The 16160-nt window shown below is 39.7% G+C and overlaps 1 protein-coding gene across 4 annotated transcripts in view; it reads left to right on the top strand.

Moving 5' to 3' along the window:
- FGF12 (fibroblast growth factor 12) overlaps positions 1-16160 on the top strand; it is a 638738-nt gene that overhangs the window by 126610 nt on the left and 495968 nt on the right. For all 4 annotated transcript variants that reach the window (XM_054700452.1, XM_054700451.1, XM_054700450.1 and 1 more), the window contains exon 2: positions 903-1025. The gene's annotated coding sequence lies outside the window, so the exon portion shown is untranslated. The remainder of the gene's footprint in view (positions 1-902; positions 1026-16160) is intronic.

The raw sequence follows: 16160 nt of genomic DNA, 5'->3' as shown, positions 1-16160 counted from the left end.
ATCCATTCCAGTATCCTTACAATAAACCTCCCTTTATAGTAGAACTAGCTAGAATCATATTTTGCAGGGTAGTTTTAGAATTAATACCAATGTCAAGACTAATGGCACAAGGTCTCTGCTTCTGTGAGTAACAAATCAGCGTTAGTATTCTCCAAATGACTGATGTTAGGCTAATTGCCAGGGAGCTTGTTAAAATACAGATTCTAGGGCACCACATCCACAGTTTCTGTTTTGAGATGTCTGCAATGTGGCCTGGAAATCTATAGTTTTAAGATGATTTTCAAGTGATTCTGATTCACAGCTAAAATTGGAAACCTTTGATAGAAATACTTTCATGAATGTTTTGAGGACATGGCAAAGTAACTTAAAGATGGTACAGGTCATGTCAATTATGACACTTATATTGCAGTTTGAGTACTGATTAGATGGTGAAATTAAGCATTTCCTTTTTGGGGATCATTATCCCTTTGAAATGTTAAAATGAAGAGAAGGCAGTATAATCAGACTTGAGGACAAGGGGGTAGATGGAAGAACCAATGACGGTTGGAAACTGAAGTTCAAAATGGAAGATACTATATAGGAAGTGAGTAAGCAGTGGCAGCTGGGCAGCAGAAGTGGGGTCAGTCATTCCTTTGCCAGACTCATAGGGGCAATCGCAGTGTTAAGGTATGGTGGGCGTTAGGCAATGGGGGAAGCAAAAACAGACAAAAAGCTTTTTGATGAAAGAAGTCATCCCAAGCCTTTGTGTTCCCTTCTTTGACCTGGTCTCTTTGGTAATATACTTGAAGGTATTACACTGATTTTTGCTTTCTGATCTCATGGGATTTTGCTAGATGGGCACCTTGGAAAAAAATACTTTCTACTCCCACACTGTAATTTACATTTACCTCAACATCTTTCAGATGTACAGGTCATCAGCAGTTCCTGGATGGCTCTAACCACAATCAAGCTGCAAAGACACTCATGAGAAACTTTTCCATCTGAGAAACATGAACAGCTCCATCGATCTTACCAACACCCTAGAGGTAAGTGTGAGAACAATAAAAATGTCTTGGGGGTTGAGTGGGATGAAGAGATGGCATAATGATTCTCAAGCTGTTTCCTGGCTTTGCCAAAAAGCATTACTGGGAAATGGAAAAGGGTGTGGTTAAATTCTCAGTAACTTAGAATGTCATTGCAGGAAGAAAACTTAGAGACTGTCCTGTCCATTATTCTCTGGGCCCCAGAAAAGTGAAGTGACCTGTCTGGGTTCATACTACTAGTTTGAGGCAGAGCTGTGCTTGGAATTCAAATATCCCAACACAGAACTTAGTGATCAAAGATTGCTCTACAAATAGGAAAGCATTGTATTGTGTACCTCAAATAAAATCACCCTAAGTAAAGCTCAAAACTGTGCATAAAAGCATGAGAAGACAGCTGATATAAGGAACAAAATCATAATAGTGATAGTGTTAGTTAGCCTGGGCCGCCATAACAAGATAGCATAAATGTATCCCTCACCCTTCTGGAGGCTGGGAATCCAATATCAAGGTGACAGTAATTTCGTTCCTGGTGACGGTACTCTTTCTGCCTTGTGGCCAGACAGCTACCTTCTTATTGTGTCTTCAGATGGGGGGTGAGTGAGAGAGAGGAGGAAGAAGGAAACAGGAGTGAGGATGGCCCCCCAGAAAGAAGGAGGGAGAAGAGCTTTGGTATCTCAATCCTACTGACTAGGGCCTCACCTTGAAAACCTCTGATCTGAATTTCCTCCCTAAAGGCTATATCTCTAAATACAGTGTGGTTAGCTCCTTGACAAATGAATTCAGTTCACATTTCAGTTCATAGCAGTAATGATCTTCAGGCTAGCCACTTCCTTCTGTCTTTCTGCATGTCCCCATGGCACGCTGATGATGCAGCCGAGGCAGGTAGTTGCTCTCACTACTATCAAATAGATGCTGCTTTGAAAGGAAATGACAATAGTAGCATCTTACACTTATTGTCTTCTCTGTGCTGTTTCCTTGAAAAGACAGAAAGTTCCACAGGTACAACCAACTCAGTATGTCTACTGATACCGAGAACTCTCTTAGAAAGACAAATGGGCACAGCAGTGTTAGCTGAAGTGAACTGAGTCTTTGTACTGATCCACAGTCCCTATCTGCATTCCAAACTTTAGATGTTCTGAAAATATGATTTTTTTTAATAAATGTGCATCAAACTCACTTGGTAGTAAACCTGACCTAATCTGAAGCTACTTATAGTTTTTATTTATTCCACTTACTGAGAATTTTCATGTTTTGCTAATGAAATATTAGGACATTTGATGTCCCAGATGCTGCTGGAGCATATGTAATATAATATATTAAGAAAGGCACCAAACTATCTTTCTAAAATCCAATTGAGTATGAATTCTTGAAACACATCTGACCCCAAATGTTTTAGGTGAGGAAAGCAGGGTTTATACAGAAGTGACTATTCTTTTCCAAGGAATGAAATGACGCACAATACGGTAGTGGGGAGGGAAGCAAGGTTAAACAGAAGTAGCTGTTTGCCCAGGGTTCCCAGGATGAACTGATACTGAAGTCATCAGCTCAGGCTGGGCGAGAAGGTTACTCAGTTGTGCAGAACTGCCAATCCTACATCTGCCTGACTTCAATTACTGCAAGTGGGGTCGTGGCATTCTTCAAATGAAATTTTCAGGTCAAATGTATATGAATCTGTATTGTATGGGCTTTGGAGGAAGGGAGCTGTGGTGATTTGAAACAGCGACAGAATGCAATCATTTCAGGAATTTAGCTATGCTCTCTCATCTAGCAAGCTGACCTCTGGGGAGAAGCAGGCTTTCTGCTATTTTCTTGTTATTCATCTCTGCTTGTTGGAACTTGGCCAAATCACTTGATATATGTGCCTCTTTTTTCATTTAAATATGGATGGTGTAAATAGCTTTCCTAACCATGTTCTTGATTGATATATAAAGATATCATTCAAAAAAGACTTTAGGTCCCACATCAGCCATTTTTGGGGAGGCTACTTGATAACACAGCTATTGGTTCTAGTGGAGGAGCCTCTTCTGTGCTGGGAGTTGTGAGTCCTGACTTTAGTTCATTCTCAATATTAATTTCCATTGTGACCTTGAGCCTCTCTAGACCTGTGTCTCTAGGCTTCTGTCCTTGTTTAGAAAACAAGAGGCTTGGAACTAATGACCTCTAGGCTCTCTCTTTTTTTAGTGAATAGTAAAGTACTCAATAACAAAGCCAATAGTGATAATTGTAACAGGACCCCTGTTTGATGAACAATATAGAGACAACTTTTACATCAAGTCACTGAATAGCAACATAACCTGTTAGTAAATGCTGGACACCCAGGTATTACCATTCTCTTCCGAAGAAGTCCAGAGAGAAAGGAAGCTACTTGACTGAGGTCACAAAGCAAACTTGCCTTTTTCTGACTCCCTAACAGACTGGCCTGTGCTCGCTCCCCTCCTGCCTGCTATTTCACTAGTTTCAAAAGCTACCTTGCTCAACAGCTTCATGAAAATGCAGGCATGCTGTGTGTTCACAATAGAAAAGAGCATTTCCTGCAACTACTTGTAGATGGAAAAATTACCTATACTTTGTTTTTGGGTTTCAGTAGTTGGTGCCAGGCTCAGAGTAGGGGCTTGGATGGTTTAAGGAGATAGGAACAGGGGTTCAAGTATGACAGCTTAAGCAGAGCACACTGAGAGATGTGAGAGGAGTTTGAAGAACTTAGTGTGGGAAGAGACCAGGTGGAAACAGCTAGAGCATATTCAGAGAAAACACTCTGATCACCTGCCTCAGGTCCAAAAAAATGTCTAAAATCCAGTGTGGGCCTAGTTTGAAAAGCACTTCTACATGTTGATAGTATTGTATTTGGGGAAAGATAGCAAATGTTCTAGTTTTTATAAGTCAAGGCACTATTTTGCTTGTTTGCTGAGAATATATTGGCAGATGAAATGACAGAAATGTATACACGAGAAGGACAAAACAAAGAGAGCCATTCCTCTCTGGGCCCCTGTGTCCCTGCCTGTGGATAGACCTGGCTTTCTAGGCCCTCTGTCATGTGGCCCTGAGAATTCCTCTGTATACTCTATACCAGAAAATCCAGCTGCTCTCTTTTGCCCCAGAGGAGACCTGACTCTGCTTTTACTTCTTGAAGCCCTGTCTCCTTCATTTGATCTTTTCACCCTTTTAATTCTCCCTTTTTTTTTTTAAAGATTAATTTTATTTATGCATACAAGAACTGGGGCACAGGCCAGAGATGTGGGGGCGGGGAGTGAGAGACAGAATGGGTAACAGAACAGGAGGATTGAATGAAATACACTGCTGAGGGCAACAGCGGGCAAGTCAAGAGAGGTCTGCTGTGCCAAGTAGGTTGCTCCCTGGCCACCAGGGATTGAGCTCAAGCTTCAGAGGCTGTGGATAGCTTCATAGTTTGCATCTTAACCCCTTGTGCCACCAGCGAGGCCCTAATTCTCCCTATTTTTAAGGAGCACAAATTCCATGAAGTTTCTCCTGATCCCCTAACTGGAAGTTGGTAGTGCTTCTTCATGCATCAGTCAATTCTTTGACTTGTGGATGCTGCTTAATGATTTCCACCATCTACTGAAGCTCTTCATTCCATACCCCATTGCTGTTGCCTGATGGGGATCATCGATGACAGACCTATATCTATATCCTGTCCCCACCCCAAATTGTGCACATAGTGAAGGGAGAGCCTAGTAAATATCTGAGTAAATCAAAGGATGAATGAGAACTAAGTTCTCTTCTAATACAAACACTCTGAGATTTAAAAGCACCAGCATAGCTGTTTTGAAGCAAGGTTAGCAGGAATCCATTTATTTATTTATTTTTTTGTGGGACCCTCTCCGGCGGCCAGGAAACGAACCAGTGCTGCAGAGACTGTGGGCAGCCTCGCAGCTCAGTGCTCAGCTGCTGCACCACCAGGGGAGGCCCAGGAATCCATTTAGAAGTAATATATTTTCCACAAGGTTATCATTGAAACTTGGCCAATTAAAAGCTAAATTGTTTTGGCTGAATTATTCTTGTTTCTTAAAAAAATCAATCAAAAGGTAGGTGCTATGCAGTAGAAAAAAATCCTGCCTGGGGATTTTTCATGAGGAGACTGCATTTTGAGATCTTTCCTGTTCTGTTACTTACTTACCAGCTGTGTGAATTTAGACAAGTCACGTCACTTTTTCTGAATCCAATTTCTTCAACTTGAGATAATGAGATCAGTTTCACAGGGTTGTTGGGAGGAGTTAATGTGATAATGGATATGAAAGTGCTTTGCATACTGAAAAGAAAGCCATATAAATTGGGTTATTATTATCTTTATCATTATTATTATTTTAGAAGTCATTTCCAGGGAACATAAATGTGATATCTGGAACTCCTCTTAGCCTCTGAGTGTACAGACTGTATTTAGAAATTTATATTATACCCAATGTAGGATTGAACAACAGCCAATCAACACTAATAGCCCTGGTTCCTTATTTACAGAGTGCCTTTCCTATGAGTTCAAGAGCTGTTAAAAGCAAGATCCATCATTCCTCAATCAATTTCTATTCAGTCATTCATTCAACAAATGTTTACTGTATGCCTACTATGAGTCAGACAGTATTTTAGATGGTGGGTGAGTTGCTGATATTGCTAACGTCTTGTTATATGAAAGGAAACTGCACATCCCATAGAAGAAAAGGCACTTTACAAAGCTGCATGCATAGGCAGGGTGAGGGTCAGGGGTGCAGCTCAGAGCTTATGGGAAGTAGTGGCCTACATTGTGCTAAGAATAATCATGTGTCATGGACTGGAGCTGAGCCCCTTTGGTTTGAGCCATAAAGCTTCACCTTCAGCAAGCTGGGCCCTTGCATTATTTGCCTATAATGAGAAATGATGTCAGTGACAGAAAGGCACATTTTGTGACCCAAGTTAGATAGGTTAGGTTTCTGAACTGCTTTGGTCAACTCAGTTTCAGACACTTTGGAAAGGAAAGTTTAAACGTATCTCTTGATTGAGAGATGTGAGTCTGGCCAGAGCTGACTCCTGCAGAGCCCGCACCTGGCTGCAGACACATTTCACAGAGTTGCAGTTTCACTTTTATCCTCCAGAGAGAACAGGCTCTTTCTTCCAAGTGGAGGATTTTTAAGATGCTGGGATAAAAGCTCCCCTTTCATGTGCAGGTGACTCAGAGAGCAGGGAGTCAGCAAGGATGTGGCAGCCCAAGGTGCTGCAAAGGATCAAGAGGCAACTTCCCATTCTCAGCCCTGTTATCTTGCAGACACTTCCTATTGAGGATGCTGAGCAAGCTTCCATAACTCAGCATATCTTAGCAGTTTTGCAAGAATAGGATACAACATAGATCATTTGGACTGTGTTCAATCACATGATTGTTCATAATCAATATGGCATATTTGCTGAGAGATTGTGGACTTAGAGAAAGACATAGAAGACAAATGCTTACTATGTGATTACTAAGAACATCAAGAATAATTAGAAGGGGCATTCATTCAGCATATAGTTGATAGAATTTGCTCATCCACATCACAGTCTTCAAAAAGCTAAAAGAATTGGGTGGAACCAGAAATGTTGGTGTGTTTGTTCTGCTTTATTTCTAGAATATGGTATTTGGGACAATTTTGTAGATATCTAAAATGCATTTGAAGGATAAAAGGTTGTTTAATGAATAGAATGTCTCAGTTATGCAAGATGAATTAATTCCAGAGATCTTCAGTGCAACAGTGACTGTAGTTAGTAATAATGTATTGTGCATTTAAACATTTGTTAGGAGAGTCAATCTTAGTTTTACTCTAAACCAGTAAACCTACACCTCTTTAAACTCTAGACTAAATACTCCCTAAACTCTAGAGGCCTAAATGTTAGGCTTGCAAACACACAACCACAATAAAAAAAGAAAAAAGGAGGGAGGGGGACCTTTAGCAGTGATGCATGTATTTATTACCTTGATTTTTGTGTCACTTGCATGGATGTATGTATATTTCCAAATTTATCAAATTGTAGCTATTAAATATGTGAAGTGTTTTATATATGACTTATACCTCCATAAAGCTGTAAAGAAATATTGGATAGGAAGAATACATAGGTGAATTGTGTTCTAGAGACAGGGAAGCTGACGCCATCCCTGAGCATCAGGAGTGGTTCTGTTAGGAGAGATTAAAAGGCTGAATACGCCAATGTTGTGAGGAAAGCTGCTTATGGGTCATCTCAACAGCCAGCTTACCTTGTTTAATTGGATAGGCAATGCTGTAAAACTTTGAAATTGCTCTTTGGAAGCTTTTAATGATTGCCAAGGTCCAACATAAATCCTTGGGTTATAGTTCCTATTTCATAATTTACCCAACCTCTTATTTATCATAGATTACTCTAAGCAACTAGAAAACTATCCTTTTCCTAAATAGTTAATGACACTGAAATCCCTGATGAATAAGACTTAGGAAATTACACCACAATGTTATTTTCCAGCCACTACTTTAGCTGGGATTTAGTGTAAGTGCCGTGAATAATATTCTTGCTTTTGACAAAATGGCCCTAGAGTTTCAATAACCATAATGGTTTGTCAATTTTACTTTGTTAAACACTATTTTGGTTTGAGGGAGACCAAAAAAAAAAAGAAAAAAAAAACGGAAACTCCCCTCTCCTCCTTTAGAGATATACCTTTGGGTCACAGAATCAGAATCACTCTATCCTTGGTGATTTAAATATGGGAAAATATGTATTCCAATATGTTGAGAGTAGTTTATTCTTGTTCTTCACTTGATTGTTACCACATTCTCTGTGATTTAAGAATTAATAAAATTGCCTAGTTGTCTAGTTTACATTGAGGCCATATATTCATTTTTAAGTTTCTGTTTTAAATTTTTTAAGTTCATCAAATGAAGTTACATGTTACACTTTCTAAAATACCTGGAGGAGCCTCAAACAGTCAGGACAATGCAGAATCATGGACTGGCCTTGTTTTGGGGTGCGGGAGGAATGCCTTCTACTAGGGCTCTGCAACTTATCAGGCTTGGAGGCTGGGCAAGTCACATCCATCATCCTTCAGGAAATCCCTACTTTTCCTGCTTTCAACTGATATTTACTGATGTCTGTCAGTGTCGTGCTTTCCCCAAGGGGTGTAAGTGTGATCTGGGAGATCAGTTCAAGTCATGGGTGAGGAATGTTCAGGATTCTGTGAGAGACCACAGCAAGGATTGTCAAATCACATGGATATGACAAAGCTTCCCTTGAAGGCTTCCACTTGGGCTGAGTTTTAAGTGATCCAGAAAGCAAAGGGGGCATGAAGCTTCACAAACAGGGAGAGTAGCATGGATGAAAGCACAGGGGCTCAGTGCAGTATGATGTACCTGGGGGGACAATAGAGGCTCTTGGTGAGAAAGAAGGATGAGCACGGGGACAGGTGAGACAAGGGCTACAATGTCTGGGTAAAGGCCCTTTTAGGCTCATAATAACCACCTTGTGCTGATTGACTTGAAAATACAAGCTAAAATATTAGCACATTTTAAAGACTGACAATATTAGTGTTGTAGAATGCCTAATTTTTTACCAAAGAGTCATTTGGAATACATGATACTGTTTCTCAAATGTAGACAAGTATTTAAAAAATCTGTTGACTTGACTGAGATCTATTAATTTATCAAGAGCTGAGGAAATATAGAAATGTCGATAACTTTTCATGATATAAAATTTTACAACTGTTCATTTAAATATTCACCAAAGTGCTTAATAAACTAGTGCAAATATTATCATGTTCTTGAGAATAAAAAGAGTTCAACCACTAGGTAATATTTATCCTACTAAAGTTCTCCTGAGCTAGACATTCAGGAGATTTTTCATTTCTCAGCACAGTTTTATGAGCATTCAAATTAAAACTATTTTTCATGTTTATTGTAGCAGTAACATATTAAAGCTAAACAGAAAAAAGGGGAAAGTTACACTGAAATTACACTGGGAAAGACCGTTGAAATCCAACTCTCCAATGATTACTGATTCCAACCACATGAAGTTCAACCACCTTTGTTAACTTTATTTACTTATAACCTTGTGAACCTTAGGAACAACCATTTATTACTTGAAGAACTGTGAAGATTAGCAATTATGTATATTGCTAAAATGAATAGTACAGAGAGTGAGTGGTCAACAAATTGCACTATCACTTTTCAGGTTGTGTGCCAAGTGCATTCTTGAAATCAACCTCAAGGGCAGGGCTGCTGGGAGAGGTGAACCAATGGGACCTCTGTGGGAACAGAAACCCTGAAGAGGTCAAAACTCTAACAGTTGTTATCCTGAAGCTTGATCTCGAATACGTGGAGTTCAGGAAGAGAGACAAAAAGCAAAACTGGAATGTCAGAAGTTGGCTCTTGCACGTGCTGATTTAGAGGCATAGATGTCAATACAAGTAGAAGCAAACTTGGTAGCCAAACACAGGGAAAGAATAGGGGATCAAATTGCTGAGTAGGTGGAATCAAATGATGAAGATTTAAATTCATGTGGCCCAGATTTCTTATGTGCAGACTCAATACCTAGAGAAGTTCAACCAACAACTTAGCTGGACTCTCAAAGACGTGGCAATGAGAAAAGGTGGGTCTGGTGGCAAAAGTGCAAGATTCAGTCCTGGCAGAAATTAGCTAAGTCTGGCAGGACATTTACTCATGCAAACACTCACTGCTTAGTCCTGGGAAAGCATGCCAGTGACTTTAGCCGAGGTAAGTTAAGTTTTGCTGGAAAATCCTTCCATTTAGACAACTCTGCTCCAACAAAGTAACAAGTACCAGAAGTGGTCAAAGCCATTGGAACAGAAACTAAAATTGGCCACCCAAATAATGACCAAATTCTAACAGGAATCCCAGGAGTGTTAAGATCCCATCTGCATTCCAGCAACACTAGACTATTCGTTTTACCTCAAATCCACTCTACTCTCTTTCTGGAGTTAAAGTTCAGTGGCTCTGGTGAATCCTCTCACCCTCCCGCGCTTCTGACTGTACCCAGTGCTTGTATAAATAAATAAGTCTTTAAAAAAAAATAAAAAAAAAAATAAAGTTCAGTGCTAAAGATTCTGCCAGAAATGACTTTCTGTTCTTTACTGGAAAGGCTTTTTCATCCTTCAGGATGCCTCTTTTCTGATTTTTAAAGAAGTGCATTTGCTCTCTTGGGCTGCTGTAGAACAAGTTTCCACCACAAACCCTAGTGGTGGAAGATGACTTTCCTTGTGGAAGATGTTCCTGAGGCATGTGCAAAGGCCAGATAAACTCTAAAAGCTGCTGGTCGGATTTCTAACTTTATACTTGCTTTGTAATTTTGAACAAATGATAGGTCTTTTACAGGCTCGGTGCTTTATCAATGTTATTTTGCAGATTTAAAAAGAAAATGGCTATAAAGCACCCAATATGATGTTAGACATAGATTAAGATGTTAAATTCAACACGTGGAATTCATAATATAAATGTAAACTAGTCCAGTACCTTATACTGAATTTAGGGGCTACCTTCAGCTGGAGAAATAAGTTTGATTTCCTACATTATCACACCGTCTTTTGGATAAATTCTCTGAGGCCACACAAGAACAAGTCATTCTTCTCTCTTAGCAATTTTACTACAGTAATAAAACAGTGATGTTTTAATCTCATTGGATATGTAATTCACAAAGAAAGATGCTTCAGTTAATAATTTCATAAACTTATTTTGTTTTTTAAATGTTGACTTCTCTGAATTCTGATTTTCAGTTTATCATTAAGATAGATGCACTGTCCCATGTCTTGTTCTTTTAACATTTCCTTTCAGCTTCATTGCATTCTGACTGCCATGATCCTCCATTCAGGACCTGGTGATACTTGTTTGATCTTCACATTTTAAAAAAATTCAAAAACAAAACTCAAGTGTAAGGAGAAGATTCTTTTGTTGGTTATTTTCCCAACTCTATCTGTGCTGCCCAAGAATGTCTGCTTTCTGTACTTACAAGACATTAGTCTTTTGGCACTATTATCTGGAGCAAATAATGCTGAATGTAATAATAGCAAATGCTTGGCATGTGCATCAATGTGGAAATAGAGTTTACAAATGCACAGTAATGTATCTTGCAAGAATACATCATCTTTTAAAATGTGCTTCTCAAACACACTTATGTCCAGTCAAGAAAACACCACATCCATTATTAGAAAGGTAGAGTGGCTCTTTATTTTCTGGAAAGATTTTTGAGAGATGATTGCTATATTTAGCCATGGAAGCCAACATCTTATACAAGGGAGAAAGGAAAAACTTTATATTCAGGAAGAAAATCAAGAATCAAGGTATTTTAAGTGCCCTATTTAAAAGGGGAAATAATAATTGTGACAATACTAAAGGGAGGGTGACAGGATCAAACAGAAATATTCAGTTATAATCATGACTTGATACTGAAACTGAAAATCTATGGCATGTTTGTCATTTAAGCATTAGTTTGTTTAAATCATTCCTTTTTGCCTTGACTGAGTTGAGATTCTGGTTTACCTCATGACATTCTATGGACACAAGCAACAAGATTGTTAATGAAGAGTGTGTGTGTGTGTGTGTGTGTGTCCACATGTCTGTGGTAATAGAGGAAGGTGGGCAATAAGGGAGATATGACATTCCAAGACCAGAGGAGAAGGAAAAACAAATGAAGAAAACTAGTCTAAGAAACAAGAGTAGAGACCTTTGTTTCTCCAACCTGGACAGTCAGAAAAGAAAAAGCAAGAATAAAGATTTGGGGGCAAAATTGAGGGACCCAGTGGTAGATCAAGTGTAGAACAAACACAGTTTAAAACTACTCAAAGCTGGGCCTCCCCGGTGGCGCAGCGGTTGAGCGCTGGGTTGCGAAGCTGCCTGCGGACTTTGCGGCGCCGGTTCGATCCCCGGCTGCTCCCCGGCCACTGGAGGAGGGTCCCACATGGCGCGCAGACCTCTCCTGCCACCCGCTGCTCCCCTCAGCAGTGTACTTCGATCCTTCTGCCTGCTCTGCTCCCCGCTCTGGCTCTGGTGAATTCTCTCACCCTCCCGCGCTTCTGACTATACCCAATGCATGTACAAAACAAACAAATGAATACATAAATAAATAAATAAAAATACATGCCTCTCTTAAAAAAAAAAAAAGTATTCAAAGCTCACTTTATTTCTGAGCTATAATAATGAATAAAATGAATTGAAAGTTCCAGGAACAATAGATCTTCATTTATTGAATGAATTCAATAATGACTAATGAATTAATGAATTCAGCATATAATTACTCCATGGCTACTATGTGCTGGGCATTCTGCTATATGATAATAATACCTCATCCTTACAGAGAGATAGATGTAGAAATAAATGATGGACATGAATGAAAATATTTAATATACTGTGAAGACTCAGAGAGGGTTGCTCAGGGGACGTTTTTAACTGGGTTTTGAGTGATTAAGTTTCTTATACTGAGAAAAAGCGAACTGAAAGTGTCCATCCTATCCTGTGGCTCTATGAAACTGAGTCTGTCTCTTTTATTTACTGCAACGTTGGGCCATCTCCCATCTTGAGTTGTTGGCATAATGTAAAGAGTAAAAAAGAGGGCCTCCCCGGTAGCGCAGCGGTTGAATGCTGGGTTGCGAAGCTGCCCGCAGCCTCTGCAGCGCCTGTTCGATCCCCGGCCACCTGGTGAGGGTCTCACATGGCGTGCAGACCTCTCCTGCTGCCCGCTGCTCCCCTCAGCAGTGTACTTCGGTCCTTCTGCCTGCTCTGCTTTCTGCTCTGGCTCTGGTGAATTCTCTCACCGTCCCGCGCTTCTGACTGTACCCAATGCTTGTATAAATAAATAAATAAACCTGTAAAAAAAAAGAGTAAAAAAGAAAGAAACATGTGAAAAGCTGTAATAGACAAAGAGACAATGAGAAAGGTGGGAGACTGTTTTGATGGAATTTGTATGTTTGTTCAGAAGATACATGGCATGAATGGGGCCTTTGTGACTACTCTTTCTTTACTTCAACCTATTTTCTTAATTTTTTTTTTATTTTTGCGTGGAAGAACTTGGATGTAGACCTGAGATATGTGTATTTGGGGATGGAGGGGGTGACAGGATTCACCAAAGACAGAGTGGGGAGCAGAACAGGCAGATTTACTGAGATACACTGCTGAGGGGAGCAGTGGGCGAGACAGGAGAGGTTTGCTGCACTATATGTGGGTAGCTCCCTGGCTGGGGATCGAACTCAAGCTGTAGCAGTGATAATGCTAAGACTTAACCCCAAGACCACCACAGAGCCCCCACTTCAACCTATTTTCTATCTTGCATTCCAGTACTTTGTATTTCATCAACACAGGGCATGGTCAGGTGGGAAAGAGGCAGTAAGATAAGGATTAAGAGGACTAACTGCCTCCAAATAGTTCTAACTTCAGATCCAGGAGTCCACCTCTGTGGGTCTCAGTTTCTCATGTGTAATGGGAAAGAGCTATGCTAGGGAGCACAGTCCTCTAGGCTCTGACACTGGCAGCCTGTGCAGTAGTCAAAGGTTAGCATGCTGTCTAAGGAAGAGAGAAACTTGCAGTGGTAGCACTGGAAACCTTACAGATTGTTTTGTCCAGGTTCTTCCTTTTACAGAAGAAGGAACAATATTGTTTTAACCATTCCCAATATTATTTTTATAATAGCTTTTAAATATTAATTATTAATACCTTGCAATTCCCCAGAGAGCAGGGAACATGTTTATTGAATGAATTTGGAAGAGATTGGATAGACTGAATTCCAGGCTTGCAAGTCATAATACATAGGTATAAAGTTAAAATCCAAAAAAGAACAATAGATATTTCAAATTAAGACAGACGTTAGGTGACTGAGAGAGGACCTGGGAGCATCAGCAGCTTCATGATCTTGCAACCTCAGGGCCTAGCAATCAGTACAGGAGAGAATCCTCTGTGCAGAGCCAGGCTACTCTCCACCTCTACCTACATCCCTGCTCTTTGTTCTTGCAATTAGTCCAACAGAGTCATTTCTGTAGGACAAAATGATTAAAGACAATGCAAGAAAAATTCTGAAAAATACTTTTTTTAAAGATAGCAAATGCATTGTCTTTCTTTTTTTGCAAATTGTGGAGTATCAGTACTATTTAGCAATTGGTCGTGAACCTCCAAGTCCTTGTTAATAATGCCCCTGGGTTAATACACCTGTGGGATCCATTATGCTATTGTATTCTTTTGCTGTTATTTAATTTCAGTTGGCTGAAATTACTTGTTAATCTTTTCCTTCCTTTTTAATAGCAGTTTTTTTGGCACTAGTAACAGGGCTAATTGCTTCATTTCTGCATTTTACTTTGCCTGGGTAGCCCCAGCTGCTATGTGAATTGGGATTTGAATATAAACATAAACCAGAAAGATTTTCACCAAGTAAGAGCACTAGTAATGAAAGAAATCTTTGTTATTATTCATCACACAAATGATACACTTGTGCCATATCACTCAGGCGTCCTGTAGAACACATGATGGAGGTTCTTTTCTGCTGGCAACACATATAGTGTAGTTTCCATTTTCCAGCCCTTCCACAAGAATTCCCAGTTGTGTTTACTGAGTGAAATGAAAGAGTTCTGAAATAACAATTTGCAGTATAATACAAATAGGACAAGTCCTCCAACCAAAGAATACACTCAAATGTGCACACCAGGATGGAGAAAGCTGAAAGAAGTGGGTGTCAGCAAACTTAACTTCTAATCTTGTTTGTAACTTGCCACTAGGGGAAAGTTTTTTTTTTTCCCCCCATTCTGGGTCTCAACTCACTTTTCACTTTGTCTAATAAATGGTTCAACTATAAGATTTATTGTTTCTTTTGTTAGGCTTTGAAACTGCAATGTAAAAACAGTAAGGACTCTGATGTCTGGGATAACCCCAATATCTACAAAGTACCTGGTGTAAAGCAAGTTCTTAATAAATATTTATACAGTGGATTACTGACAGACTTTGTTCATGCTTCCTGACCTTTTAGGACTACTTATTCATGTGCTATATGTACCAGAAAAATGTCTCATGTCCGTGTGTTTGGAATTTTTTTTAGGGTGGGTGCCTATAAGGTGAGGAAATTGTTTTATGGCAAATGTCTACACTGCTTTGAGACAGCAAGTTTCAGTGCATCTATAGAGGAAAACTTGATGTGCTTCTGGTCTACTCATCACTAGAACTTGAGGGTTTGGTTGGTCTTCATAATGATCCTAGCCAGATTCAAAGAGTTTCTTTTGCAAGTCATTTTGCCATATTATTCCCTATCTCCAGAGAGAAAAGGGACCTCCAATTGAAAAGTGTATTTTCAGTATTCTGTTTGGACTGATTATTTCAACCTGTGTCTATTTGGGAGCAAAACATTAATGGAGCTGGCATACCCCATTTTAAGTGGGCGTTATGCCAGTGTAACAGATGGGCCTTGAAATTGTCAGTTGACAGATTATGTATAAATCTCTGATTTTATCAAGTGGACAAAGCCCTTAAGAAGAAATGTCAAAAATGTTTGTCAGTTGGTCTCCAGATGCCTCACCCATACATTATTTCTCTACCTCATCACTCTGCAGGTGTCTTTAGACTCTTATTAACCTCTAGAAAATTCAGTGTTAAACCCTGTGGACAGGTAGTTTCTTAGCAAAATAGACCCAAATGACTGGCACCCTCTCTTTGCACATCTCATCTTCATTAACCTTTCCTTATCTCCATTTACCTTTCCTTAGCTCCATTTCATAACTGCAACCTGAATCACACCTATTGCAACTTCATCACAGCCATTTTCTTCTTAGGAAGACTTATTTCACCCTCAGACCAAGAAGAGAAGGACACTGGCTAAGCTGCAGTAATTCTCACATGGCTTTTACGTGTTGACTCATCTTCTTTTAATGATTTACAACTTTTGTCATCTCCTTTATTTTTTCTTCTTCTGTAACTGATTTCTCAAGTCCCTAGATTTCTATCAATTAGCTTGCCTAAGAGATACTTAGGCCCAATCATATGTGATCTTTCCCCAAGGGGAGTCACTGGGCACATTTGCTAACTGACTCCTGATGAGCTTGCTACCTCTTGCCGCTCACTCACAATGTTTGTGTCATCAGAACTGCTGATGGATGCCTCTCATTTGCCAAGTGAACTAGCTTTGTGACCATGGGAAAAGCTTTATCTTATTAAATTCATTCATTTACCCATAAGA

This window comes from Talpa occidentalis, unplaced genomic scaffold, assembly GCF_014898055.3.
Source record: "Talpa occidentalis isolate TD23 unplaced genomic scaffold, MPIMG_talOcc4v2.1 talOcc4.4, whole genome shotgun sequence".
NCBI lineage: Eukaryota > Metazoa > Chordata > Mammalia > Eulipotyphla > Talpidae > Talpa > Talpa occidentalis.
This window is presented reverse-complemented; position numbering and strand designations above follow the sequence as displayed.